Raw genomic sequence first — 14,153 nt, 5'->3', positions numbered from 1 at the left:
GCTAGGATGATGAGCCGGGCGCTATGGTTGCATGAGGCACCCACAGTGAAGTGCTTTGTGACACTAACACCAAGGTTAATTTGGCACCTCAGTCACAAAGAGCATATGCTGATTGTGACAGGCTCTCAGGGAGGCAGCTTCCCACATGTGCTGCCCTGATCTTCCCATTGGTGTGTTCAGCAAGAAGGGGCTGGCCCGTTGCAAGTCATCTTGTGTGCCTCTGACAGATTATATTTTTAAGCAAGAAAACAAAACCAGGATGTCTTATGGGCTGCTTTATCTTTAAGGACAGCTTGGAGCTGCAACTGCAAGGTAAGAAGTCTCATGCCTGAACTTTAAAACTGGGAGTGTAATTAGCATGTCAGCCTTTAAACACTTTAATGTGCAACTTTACATGACATGTATATGATAAACTGTCTGTATAATAACATTTTCCTGACAAACTATTGTGAATCTTCAGCTGATAACAGTTCTTGCTTTGAAAAACTCCACAAAAGGTTAGCTGTGTTTGTTGTGATAATAAATGTGTAGTAGGAAGAGGAGGTTTCTTTCAGTGAATGTAACCAGTCTAGATTGAAATGACTTCGATTATATATGCCATTTGAAAATGGTTTTATGTGCAGGGCCAGTCCTGCTGAGGGGGGAATCCCATGGGAGTTGTCAGCAAATGTCAGACTGGTTTGTGTGTGTCTTTGTCATGAGCAGTCATTTGGTGCTTGCTTGTGTGTGAAGAGGGATTAGTTTAAATCCTGCTGTCACAATTGTGTGGCACTGCATTCACTTAGATGAAAAATCTGTTCATATCAGGTGTTGGCAAGCTGGCCAATTAATAATGATTGTGGCAAATTAGCTTGAGAGATTATAGCTCATTATGATGCAGATTTACAGAAGTCTTTTTATGACAAAATGATACAGAATGTTTACTAATGTGTGAGAGAATTATCCATGGCAGTTAAAAACAAATTACTGCCCCCTTCCCCCCAAAAAAATCCCTTTCTATTTATTTTTTAAATAAATAGGAATTGTTAAATGTTTTTCCTCAGTAGAGCTTTTGGGGCTGAACACCAGTTCTTAAGGATCCAGTTCTGCAGGACTGGGCAAAAATTCTGAGTCCAAACTTGAGGAGTGTCAGTTTCCTACTTAGAGAATAACTGAAACTGGGGGGCAATTTGGTCCTAAAATGTTACTTTATACTTTCTCCTATGTAGTTAAAGCTAATGTGTTGGAGCTTTTTTTGGTTTACTAAGTCCTTGATAAAAGCTGAAAGTTACACTATTAAACAAGGTTGTTTTCAATCTTTCCTCAAATAAGTTGCTTTTCCAGCTTCACCCTTCTCTTCTGCCCTTTAACATGTGCATTACACCATCTTTGACTAATCTTTGACTTTGGTCCAAAGTGTTTCCTTCCCATTTATTCGCCACCTTCTGCTGACCACTACAGGATGAACATTTAAACTTTGGGCAAAAGGGAAAAAAAAGTAGTAGTTTTCCATTAATCTGAAGTTGGTATTTATGTGAAGACATTCCAGCAGGAGGTGCTGAAGAACAATAAAAACAACACATATTTTCCAACCAGACAAATGCCCCAGTGCTGTGTGCTGCTGTTCTGACATCAAGAGGCACTTTTAATTGGAAGAAGATTCTTATTCTAAAATCCACAAACACCAACATCTACTTAAGGGTAAATATTTAGAATTGTTTTAACCCTGTGTATCACACAAACCACACTACATTTTAATAATGTTAAAATCAAATGTCTTTTCAGCCATTTTCTTTCCCTTTTCTCCACTAGTAAATTAATGTAAACAGCTGTATAAATAATAGAATATATGTTGATATGCGTTAAGTTATATAGTTTTTAAATGTTAATTAAAAAAGTCTCCAAATTGAAGGGCTTCTATAATCCTTATGTTACAGAGTGTTTCTTCTTTATATGAGTGCTCACTTGGGTTCTTTTATTCAATGAATTTGATAGCGTTTTCACTGTCGGCTATTGCTATATACATACAGTGAACCAGATTCTTGGTTACACAAGTGTAAATAAACAAGAACTCCACTGAAGTCAGTGAAATTACTCTGGATTTGTTTCAGTTTAACTAGGATCAGAATCTGGTCTAATATTTCCAGCTGGTATGTGTGCCAAGCTAGGGTATTTTGACAAAATAAACAAAGCAGTACTGCAATTATAAATATTACAAATAGAAGGGCTGCCAGTTAACTACAGGGTTGGCAGTTGTTTTTCTAGTTAGAGTTTCTTCCAAAAGAAAAGATTAAATTGAACAGCATAGTTAAAATTCTGCACAAGATTGTGTTCTCTCAATTCTTTTCCTGGGAATTTCATTTATTGTTAACAGCACCCTGCAAGATCCTATTTAATTCTGGTTTTACACCATGTCCGTCACCATTGTATGTATAACCTCAAGTTATAAAATGTGCACATGCTTATATTTCTTTCTCTCTTCCAGTTTGCAGGGACTGACTTTGGGAGGGTTTTTTTCTCTTTATTTTGTTGTTATTATTGTAAGAAAGTTAGAGAGTGAATTCTGGGTTTTTCTCTGTAAGTGCTGAGGTTCATGATTTCCTAGTTCCTTCTGGAAACAATTTCCAGATTGATGGGCCAATCACAAGGAAAGTTCTGTTACCTGCCCACAGAAGTCTCATTCTTGAAGGTGATAATTGCGTTTTTTCAGTGGCCATCCACTCTGCAAGATAATTATGTGAGATATTTGTGCTAGAAAACCCTAACATGATTATTTTGCAGCATGGATGGGATGTCCTAACTGTGACTTTGACTTCTCAGCTTTCTGTGCAGTATGATATCCCAAAGTGCATTGCTCCACAAATTTCAGGGACGGTTTGTATGCATATCTGGGCATGCAATCCATCCTGTAGGGATATGCTGACTATGTTTCAGGTGTGGAAGGGAAGTTTATTTTTCTACTGCTGGTCATAGAAATCACCCCTGCATCCATTTCAACTGAAAAGATTAATTCAAACAAAAATCTTAAGTATCTTTGGGGGTCTTGGACCCTAAACCAAAGACAGCTCAGGTGGGCGCTATTCTTCTCCCAATTCAGCTTCACCTTTCATGCAGGCCGGGGACCAGAAATGGAAACTAGATGCTGTATCACATAAAGGGGAATATTAGCAAGGGAATGAAGAAACCCAACTTCGAACCACCCCATTTCCTGAAGCCTCATAACTCATCGACACTGCAACCTGCCTATACATAATGACACTGCTTCAGACAGACTCTCAGGAAAGTAACTCTGCCAGGAAGTCTCCACCTGAGAAGGGAATGGCTAAAATGCAACAATCCATATAGGATGGATTAACATACATCAACAGGCACATATACATTCCACAGGGGTGCACTCGTTTAAAAGTATTACATTTAAGCTACGATGCCCTGGAGACTTCCAGAATCAGCATCGTTCTCCCGGTGACTGTTGAAAGCAATCCAGGAGATTTTAAGAAAATGACATTACGTCATGTTGGGGGGAAAAAAATCTCCTGGAATATCTTCAGTCAGAGGTGGCAACCCTTGCCACTTTGCCTAGAGTCTCTAGGGTTATTATGGTTCTCCCAGGCTTTACATGGGGGGCATGGCCTCGGGAGGAAGGGGAGGGGCGGGTGGGCCATGGCAAAAAGTGGATGTGCCAGGCCCATCCACTTTCAAAAAGTGGGAGGGCCATGGCCCCCTGGCCTAAGTCTACCCAGGGCCTGTGCAAACACTAGGCAAACTAGGCAGTTGCATAGGGCGCCAAGTGGTTGGAGGCGGCCAAAAGCGCGCTCTGGGGAGGCGGTGGAGCGGAAGTGAGCTGGGGCAGGGGGCGTGGGGAGGGCCGCCTGCAGCAAGTAACTGGGGGGAGGGGGTGGCAGCGCATAGAAGAACTGCTCCCCACCCCAGCTCACCTCTGCTCCGCCTCCTCCCCTGAGCATGCTGCCCCACTCTGCTTCTCTCCCTCCCAGGCTTGCGTGCCAAACAGCTGTTTGGTGTGCAAGCCTGAGAGGCGGGAGAAGCAGCGGCATGCTCAGGGAGGAGGCGGAGCAGAGGTGAGCTGGGGCGGGGAGTTGCCGCACAGCTCCCCGGGCCGAGGGAGGGGGTGGTGGGGAGTTGCCGCACGGCTCCCCGGGCCAAGGGGAGGGAGGGAGGGAGGGCGCGGTGTGGAGCTGCCACGGGGGGGCGCCTCAGGGCAGAGAGGGGGGCGGGCACAAGATGGAAGTTTCGCTTAGGGCGCAAAACATCCTTGCACCGGCCCTGGGCCTACCCTATTCCAGCATCAATGCCACAGACTCCCCAAACCCGGGAGCCATCAACTGGGTCTAGTAAATTCACCGTCTCCAAGATGAACTCCGGAGGTACCTGGAGGAGGCTAAAGAAGCCTACAAATGGTTTGCAGAATGATGATGCCAAGAGCGTCCAGTATTTGCTGGGGGCTAGAAGGTCTGTCTCACTGCAAAACAGCTTAGGAAAAATCAGCCTTCCCAGAAGTTAAACCACCAGTTCGTTGGTCCCTTCCAAATATGCAAACTGGTCAATCCAGTTGTGTTTACTTTGCAACTTCCCCAGTCCCTCCACATACATCCAGTATTCCATGTGTCACTCCTCAAGCCCAATATAGAGAGTCCCTTGCCAGATGGGTCTCAACCCCTCTGCCAATTGGGATTCAGGGACACAAAGAATATATAGTGCATGAGATCCTCGACTCCTGTTTGTGGCAAGGTTGCCTCCAATACCTCACACTGGGAAGGTAAATGGGAACAATCCGGGGAGCCTGCAACCCATATTCACCCCCCTGAGCTAGTGAAAAAGTTTCACCAGCATCATCCTAACTAACTAGTCCCAGTGGCAGCTCAGAAGGGGGAGTGGTGTAAGGATCAGAGGAAGCAGGTCTAGAACCCGGGGCTGTGAGTACCCTGAATCTCTGACATGCCCTTGTCACCACTAAGGCAGATAGGTAAAGTGCAATCTCAACAATCCTGGAAGGTCATGACCTACAGGCAGTCCTATCAAAGTACCCAAGGTCTGCAGCCACCTGATTGGCTTGCTCCTGCTGCATAAGCCAGGAAATGAGCTGGGTTGGCTGTCTGAGAAATTGAGCAGACTTACTATTGCAATCTGCATTTAGCCCTGTTCCTGCCTCATCTCTGCCCTTGCTCCTAGCTCCCACCTTGCTGCCCCTCTGGTTCCTGCCTTTATGCCTTGCTCCTGACCATCAGCTACCATTCCTGGCTCTAACCCTCCAGCTCAGACCTCTGACTTCCACTTGGCTTGACCCTTGGTTCTGGCATTTGGTATTTGACCACAGCTCTGATCCTCACCTTCCGTTTCCAGTTCTGATGCTGGATGTACCCCAGGCTCTGCTGTTTGTTAGCTGACTCTGGTTCGGACCTGGATGCCTGCTCTGCCCACTAGGCCATACTGCCTATGTTCCAGTTCCTAACACTCTCATTGTGTCAATGTACTGGGGAGTTATGTGCCTGTTGGAGATGGTGAGAAGTAGGGTTGCCAACTGGCTGTTCTTTGTAGTGCCTCAGCAGTGGCTGGTGAATATGTGCCAGAAGCCTTTTCTTTTTTTCCATTAGACAGTTAAGCACAAGTGAGCTCCCTGCTCTGGAGAGAGATATGGAAGCCCAGTAAGTGGTATCCTCCCCCCTTCCACTTTCACAGAGGTCTTCTTGAGTTCAGGATGGTCCGTCAGGCTGCTGGCAGCCTTACTTGGAGAGTTGTATGTGCATTGCATCCACTACCCCCAGCATCCCTCAGACACCCAGCACCCATCAGCTCTCCTCATGTATTGATCACCCACAGCCCTTTACAGAGTTCTTGGCACCACCCATAACCTTGAGTCCTACTCAGAGCCTCTTGCACACACCCCAGCCACACTTAACTAATAATTAGCTATAGTCTGCACCAGGATCCATTTTGTTGGGAGCAGGCAGAGAAGAGGTGGGCAGTGGCTGGTTTTCTGCATCTCCAAGGTGGCAACCAAAATGAAGAGTTGGTCTTCAGCATGGTCATGATGATGAGAAGATACCAGTGCACTTTGCAAGTATTTACTAGTTCTTTCATTTAGAGGGTGTGTGAGTGGGGTTTACGGAAAAGCCTGGCAGAACCAGTATTAACACAGGAGGATACTCCTGTGTGAAAGCATCCCTGTCCACATTGTTAATTTAATAGCAGAACCAGTTGCTGGGGAAAAGTAGAAATCTGTTGATATTCCTGCCCCGCCCCCTCTCCAGCCAGGTCTGCTGCTATCCGTGTATCTGCAGTGTTATGTTAAGACCAAATTTTCCATCATTCCAACAAACAGACGTTTCTAGAGTCCACTATTGCCCTTTGTTACCAACCAGCAGTTTGGACAGAAGCATTGTGCCATGCCCTGGACTACCACAAACCACTGACTCCTATTTCTAAAATAATGTTCAGGTATCACTGGTTTCAAAACACCAAAAACAGAACAAAAGTGAATCAATATATTGAGACATGATAGGGTATGCACCCCACACAAGGCACATGAGGTTAAATTAGGTTAATTAGCCTGCACCTGAGGGTGAGCGAGGGGTTGAAAAACTGATTGATAATGGAACCCAGCTGAGAGGGCACAGGTGAGGCTGGTATAAAGCCTGGAAATTAGCAGTAGAAAGACACTATGTGAGAAGGAAGGTGTATTTGGGGGCCTATGGAGTTAAGTAGTGTGCAGTTATTCCCCAGGAGGAGGGAGTTTAAGCTGGTAAACTGAGATGGGGGGGGGGAGCCAGAAGCTGTAGGAAGGAGTCTAGGGAAATAGCAACAGAGTCTGGGAGAAAACAGATCAGTTATTAGACATAGGGTCTCTGGACTGGAATTTGGAATACAGGGTGGGTCCAGGTTCTCCTGCCAGCCACTGGAGAAGTGGCACAGTCTGGGCAGTGAATGGGAAGACTGCCTGAGACAGTTTGTATGGAGAGACTTTGATACCCCAGCAGGGGAGGATGATAGAAACTTGGCTGGAGAGCAAAGTCATGAAGAGAGGAACTCTGACGTGCAGAGAGAGAATGTGGTAGGGTGTGTGACCAAGCAGTAGAATAGGGCATTGGACCTGGAAAGAGCTAATCCTAAGGGTGGCCAGAAGGAGGTGCTCTTGCAGTGAGCAGACCTGTGATATGAGACAATTGGACTGCTGGCATTGGGATGTTGTCATTATAGCCAGTTAGTGCTATTCAAAGCCCTAGTCTCAGATAGGCCCAGTGATTCACCAACAGCTGAGGTAAGTTTTCATGTGCGTCTCTTGCCAGTAACAGCAGATCACTTGAAAATCATCTGAATCAGGTTAAATGATAGTGTTACAGTCCCACCTATCCCAATGTAATTAACATTTCAGGCCAATTTATTTATCTATTATCTTGGTGTAAGTCTTAGTCAAAACATTGCAAGAATGTGTAATGTTTTGGTGGTGGTCAACTTTTTCATCTACCTGTCTGTAGACTAACTCCTGGATACTTAGCTGTGAGGCATGCAGCTGACTGGGTAGGCCTTCTGCTCACCCTGCTGACTTGCCTGCCACACAAAGCATGCATGTCACAAGTGCCCCCTAATTACAAAATAACCACAGAGATAATTGAAGTGAGTGCCTACTCTGTGTGTGTCATTATGCTGGTATCTGGATTCTGTTACAGGAGTGAACTAATAGTTTTCAGGTGTTACCTTGAAATAAACTATTAGAATAGGGTTTTCAACATAATCTGAAACACAAATATGTCTGTCATAAGTGGTATCCTGAAATAATAGCAACAGGAGTCTCATTTCACGGATTGCAACAAATATGTTGTTTTTAAAAGCATATGGCTTGACTTGCTGAGACAGCACAGTCTGTGAGCAGAAAAAACAAGGGTGAGGGGGATGTCCCAGGCACTAACCTAGTGGTTGGTGTCGGTGAAGTGTAAGAATCGCAAGATGCACGTACAGAGCCCTCCTTGCAGACAGATGCAAGGAGGAGAGGTGTGCTGCTTTCTGAAGCTGTTTGCAATCTGTGCAAGGGCAGGAGAGAATTCACAAGAAGTTCTTGTGAACTATTTGCAGGAGGTAGTGGATGACAACAACAAGATGCTCAACTGTTGAAGATCGAGGGAGGCTTGGGAATTTAGGAGAGAAGCAAAAGAGCAGCACAGAGGGAAGGAACAGAGCCATAACAAGGCATTTTAGCACCCAGAGCAAGTGAGCACATTTGTGTCCACAAAGATGCAATGCCTCTGCACAGCTGGGCACTCCCTGGGCAGGGCGGGCTGCACAGCTCAGAGCTCCATCCCTGGCACGCTCTTACCTCTCCCTCAAAGGAGCCCGGCACTGGCTGGTGATGCCCCCTGGAGCCAGCCCTTGCTCATGGAGCCTGGCTGCCAGCTGCAGAGCCAGGAGTACCAGGGTAGTGGTGAGCAAGCACCTCAGGAAGCATCTTATGGCATCTGGGCTCCAGGGGCAGGGGCCGGGGACAGGGGCATTGCCAGCTAGTGCCGGGCTTCAGAGGAGAGGCAGGAGCACATCAGGGCACAGCTCAGAGCTGTGCCACCTGGCCTCCCTGCAGAGCAGAGGCAGCCTGGCTCCGGGAGCAGGGCAGGGAGGGTTGCCGGGCAGCCAGCCAGCACCCCGACTCCCACAGCATGGAGAGCCAGGGGCCCCAAGAGGGGCAGGCAGCTTCCAATCCACTGGCTCCTGGAAGGAAGTGACTTTTCTTCTTGGAGAGGTGTGCCTGTGGGTGCTCCACTCCAGGTGTGGGTGCATCCCTGCACCTTTGCTCAGAGACTTTTACAGCAGTACTCATATCGGTTGTGCATGCACAAAGCCTAGCCCACCCCGCTCTGAGTGTACCTTAATAGTACGTGTGCACAACCGGTCTCCTCAGTTCCTTCTCCTCCGTCCCTATCCTGAGACAGGGCTCAGCAGACTTGTTAGAGACTCTCTCCCTTTGTTCATATACCTTCTCTGTTAGTTAGTTACCAGTAGTACTTAGATACCACTTTCCTGTCTCTCTCAAACTAAAATTAAAAAAAAAAAATTTCTTTGTTCCTGTCAGCCTCAGCCGCTTCCGATATGCCTGGCTTTAAGCGCCGCTTTAACTGCGATGATGCCATCCCTCTTTCAGATGGCAATTTAAAACGTTTGGGGGAGTCCCACATCTGCCAAAAATGTACCCACTGCAATAAGCTTAAATCCAGGGCACGTAAGGACAGGGAGCTGAGATTAAAACTCCTCCTTCAGAAATCTTTAGGGTCAGCTTCAAACCCATGTGCCGACTCTGCTATATGCTGCAATCCCACCCTCCACCACTGCCTCAAAGAAAGACAAAAAAAACTTTAAAAAGCGGCACCCGCTCTCACCCACAAAGAGTTCTTCACAGGGCAAGACTTCTCTGGGCAGGTCTACCACCTCCCTCCCGGCGCTTCCCCGTCTGAGCACTTTTGACGTGCTGGGCTCCTCCGGCGCCAGGCAAAACCCACTTGCAGCTGCGGTGGTAGCACAAAGCTCCGGTGCCGAGGCTTCAGGCTTCCAGTTGCCTGCCTCTCTCATGGCGCTGTTCGGCACTGCTTCCATTGTGGTGCTGACCCATGTCAACATGCCTGACATCCCTTGCACCCCGCAGGCTATTCTTGCTGTCCCAGCACCGTCACCCGCTGAGCTGGCCAGCAGTGAAACAATGCTCAGGACACCGGTGCAGCAGATTCCTCTCGCACAGCCCTCACCTCACAGAGGGGCTCCAGCACTGCAGTTTACACAGTCAATGGACTTGCTGGTGTCACCGATCCTGCAGTCACTCCTACTCAATGCCTACTTCTCTCCAACTGCTCAGTCAGGGTCTGGACAGCCTTCCTCCAGTGATGAGGAAGCTGGACTGCAGGAAGAGTTTTCACCATATCAAATCTCCCATCCTCAGACCCCAATCAATAAAGATCACAGAAAAATTACTTTGTCCTACTCTCAGGAGCCTGCCCCATGGTGTGTAAACCCCTGGATGGCATGACCCAGGCCCTTTCCACCACAGTGGCAATATTGGGCTCCATGGGCATCTTATCTTCAAGACCACGCTTGCTATGCCACCACAGCCAGGCACGACACCTGCCTGCCACCACATCAGTGGAAGATTCATCAGCTGGGAAGGGACCAGGCAGCATCGTCACAACTGCAAGATCAGTCACCACCTGCCTCCAACCGAGTAATGCCTGATGAAGCCCTACTTCCTCCTCCCCCATCATCTTTGGATGACTTCTCAAAATTTCAAGACCTTTTCAAAAGAGTTGCTAGTGAGTTAAGAATTAACTTGGAGGAGGTTCCTGAACAGCAGCATGAGTTAATGGACATCCTGCAGCCCTCCTCTTCTTCTAGGATTGCATTACCGATCAACACAGCCCTTTTGGAACCTGCTAATGCCATCTGGCAGACTCCCCCTGGAAGCCTACCTACCTGTAAGCAAGTGGACTACAAGTACTTCGTCCCTTCCAAGGGCTCTGAATTCCTTTTCATCCAGCGCCAAACTCACTGGTAGTAGACGTAGTGAACCAAAAGACCAAGCTCCAGTTTCCCCGCTCCACCCCATCCAACAAGGACAGTAAGCGATTAGATCTGCTCTGATGTAAAGTATACGCATCTTCTACATTACAATTTTGCATTGCTAATTATACTGCCGTTCTGGTAAAATGACCACAAAAATTAAAACAAATTCATGGACTTTATTGATGACATTCTGGAAGAAACGAAACAACATTTATGGCTCTAGTTTCCAAGGGACAAATCATCTCACGTACCGCTCTTCAAGCGGCCCTCGATGCAGCCAATACAGCAGCAAGATCCATTGCTACAGCAGTTGTCATGCACAGAGGTTCACAGCTCTCCTCCTCTTCCTTTCCTCGAGAGGTCCAGAGTACCATTGAAGATCTTCCCTTCGACAGTGACAGACTCCTTGCCTCCACGAAGAACGACGTACTTCACTCAATGAAGGACGCAAGGGCAACTCTTCGGTTCCTAGGAATTCAAACCCTTATGACCAGAAGGCGACAATATAGATCTCAACCTTACCAGCGTCCACGCAACCCTGCACACACCCAGCAACTCCACAGGTCACATGAGCAACACCAGCAATGGCAGAGACCCAGATATCGGCATCACCATCCCAATTCCTCGGCAGCATCTCAATCCCCTCCGACTTATAAGCAGATCTGAAGCCTTGGTCGAGGGTATGGAAAACAACGTTCCCACTTCAGCTCTTACATGCCAAGTCCCTAATTTTGGACACTGCCTACGACCATTCTCCCATCAATTGCAGAACATTACCACTGACAAGTGGGTTATAGAGGTCGTCACAATTGGCTATTCCATCCCTTTCCTATCCCTACCTCCTACCCATCGAACCGCCCCGTTCCTCTGCAGGGACCCCTCTCACGAGCAACTGCTCCCCCAAGAAGTACAACGCCTCCTTCAATTGGGAGCAGTGGAACTCATGCCTGAACAACATAGAGGGAAAGGGTTTTACTCCCATTATTTCTTAAAAGAAAACCAGGGGATGGTGACCGATCCTCTACCTCAAGTGGCTCAACAAATTTATCAAAAAGCAAAAGTTCAAAATACTTACCTTCACCACCATAATCCCAGCGCTGGAGCAGGGTGATTGGTTTTCAGCCCTCGACCTACAGGACACCTATTTTCATGTGACTGTACATTGGCCCACAGACGTTTCCTTTGTTTTACCCTCGGCTCGACACATTTTCAATACAGGGTGCTACCCTTTGGCCTATACACCACATCCCAAGGTTTTTTCCAAGCTCCTAGCCGTAGTCACTGCCTACCTCAGGAGACAAGGGGTCATAATATTTCCTTACCTCGACGATTGTCTCCTCAAAGCCGCAACGCTCAACAAAGCGCTTCGATTCACCCAGCTCACAGTCACTTGCTTCCTATCCCTCGGCCTACAAATAAACAAAACCAAATCCACATTCTCTCCTACCCAGCACCTGGAGTTCATAGGAGCACACCTTGATTCCCAGATGGGATTAGCATCTCTCCTGCTGGACTGCTTCAACAACAAAACTACTGGCCACGAAACTTCGCAACAGTCCTCAGGTCACTGCTTGAGACTGTCTACAATTATTAGGTCACATGGCCTTGTGCACTTTTGTGGTAAAAAATGCACTACTATACACAAGGTGCTTCCAAGCTTGGTTGGCCATGGTTTACAGACCAAATGTACACACTTTCTGAACAAGCTTCTATCCATACTTTTTCAGAGTCAAAGACTCTCTCCTGTGGTGGACAGTTCCCTCCAACCCCTACTCTGGAGTCCCCTTTCTCCAGGATGCTCCATCCCTCATAATGACTACCGATGCATCCCTCACAGGGTGGCGTGCATACATGTCCCACCACACAGTCCAGGGGCTATGGTCTTCAACTGAAACCTCCCTACACATAAACATCCTGAAACTTGGAGCCATACACAACACCTGCTGTCACTTCCTCCCATTGATCTGGAACTAACATGTATGGATAATGATAGATAACGTCGCCTGCATGTTCTACAGGCAGGGAGGAGCTCGCTCTCACTCGCTTTGCACAGAAGCTATGAAGCTCTGGAATTGGTGCCTTGTGAACAACATCTGGATATTAGCCACTTATCTTCATGGAGCTATGAATACCACAGTGGATGAATTAAGCAGACACTTTCCCTGGGATCACGAACGGGAGATACACGACAGTCATCCGCAACATATTCAGCATTTGGGGCTACCCAACCATAGACCTTTTTGCAACTGTAAAAAACACAAAATGTCCCAAATTTTGCTCCAGAGCAGGACTGGGCAACCATTCCCTGGGAAATGTGTTCATGGTCTCATGGGACCAGGACTTACTATATGCATTTTCCCCAATACCAGTTCTCCACAGAGTCCTGACAAAGATATGAACAGATCGTGCCATGGTAATTCTGATTACCCCGTCATGACCCAGACAACCGTTGTTTCATTCCTCACCAGAATGTTAATTCACCCACCAATTTTGTTGCCTCTCACACCGAGCCTCCTATCGCAGCAACATGGCTGATTTCTTCATCCCAACCTGTCCATGCTTCACCTCAAAGCTTGGTTCCTACATGATTCTCCCAAAATGAACCAGCATGCTCTGAGTAGGTTCAAAGAGTGCTCCTACATAGCAGAACACAATCTACTTGAATCATTTATCTCCGAAAGTGGAAGCGATTCACACAATGGTGCTCAACTAAACAACATCCTCCTACTTCTGCACCTCTTCCACTCATACTTGACTACCTATTAGATCTTAAGCAATCAGGCCTTTCTTTCAGTTCCATCAAAGTCCACTTCACTGCTATTACAACTTTTCATGACAAGATCAATGATACCTCTGTTTTTTGCTCATCCAACCACCAAGCGTTTTCTCAAAGGGCTCCGATCCCTATACCCGGACATTAAACCTCCTACCCCTCCGTGGGACCTTCACTTAAGCATGATAATACTAACTCAACCATTCGAGCCCCTAGCCACTTGCTCCCTCTTACACCTCTATGAAAACAGCATTCTTAGTAGCAATCACGTCTGCCAAAGGGGCAGGCGAAATAGCAGCTCTCATGGCAGACCCCCCCTTATACACTATTTTTCAAGGACAAGGTTACCCTCCGACAACACCCAAAGCTTCTTCCAAAGGTGCATTTGTCATTCCACATCAATGAGCCAATACACCTACCAACCTTCTTTCCTAAACCATATGCAAACTCTTTTGAATCCACAGTGCATATGTTAGATGTACGCAGGGCTTTGTCCTTCTATTTGGTTAGAACCAAGCCCTTTCGGAACTCTTCTAGACTCTTTGTCTCCATTGCGGAGCGCTCCAAAGGGTCACCTATTTCTACCCAGAGACTTTCAAACTGGATTTCTGAGTGTATCCAACTGTGCTACCAGATAAAGAAAGCTACATCTCCTGCTGGAGTCAGAACTCACTCCACTAGATCTGTGGCTACCTCCGTGGCTTTTCTACACAAAGTTCCTCTGGCTGACATCTGTAAAGCGACCACTTGATCTTCTGAAAACACACTTGTTAAGCATTATGCCCTTACTCAAGGCACTCTCTCTGATACACAATTAGGCAGAGCTGTATCATCTACTGCATTCTTACCAAAT

General features: G+C 47.0%; 1 protein-coding gene across 5 annotated transcripts in view; it reads left to right on the top strand.

Moving 5' to 3' along the window:
- Positions 1-222: 222 nt before the first annotated feature.
- Positions 223-14,153, top strand: part of STARD13 (StAR related lipid transfer domain containing 13) — a 499,087-nt gene continuing 485,156 nt past the window's right edge. For 4 of the 5 annotated variants that reach the window (XM_075127917.1, XM_075127911.1, XM_075127915.1 and 1 more), the window contains exon 1: positions 223-312. The gene's annotated coding sequence lies outside the window, so the exon portion shown is untranslated. The remainder of the gene's footprint in view (positions 313-14,153) is intronic. The other variant, XM_048847400.2, reaches the window with a different exon arrangement.

This window comes from Caretta caretta, chromosome 1 (assembly GCF_965140235.1).
Source record: "Caretta caretta isolate rCarCar2 chromosome 1, rCarCar1.hap1, whole genome shotgun sequence".
Lineage (NCBI taxonomy): Eukaryota > Metazoa > Chordata > Testudines > Cheloniidae > Caretta > Caretta caretta.
This window is presented reverse-complemented; position numbering and strand designations above follow the sequence as displayed.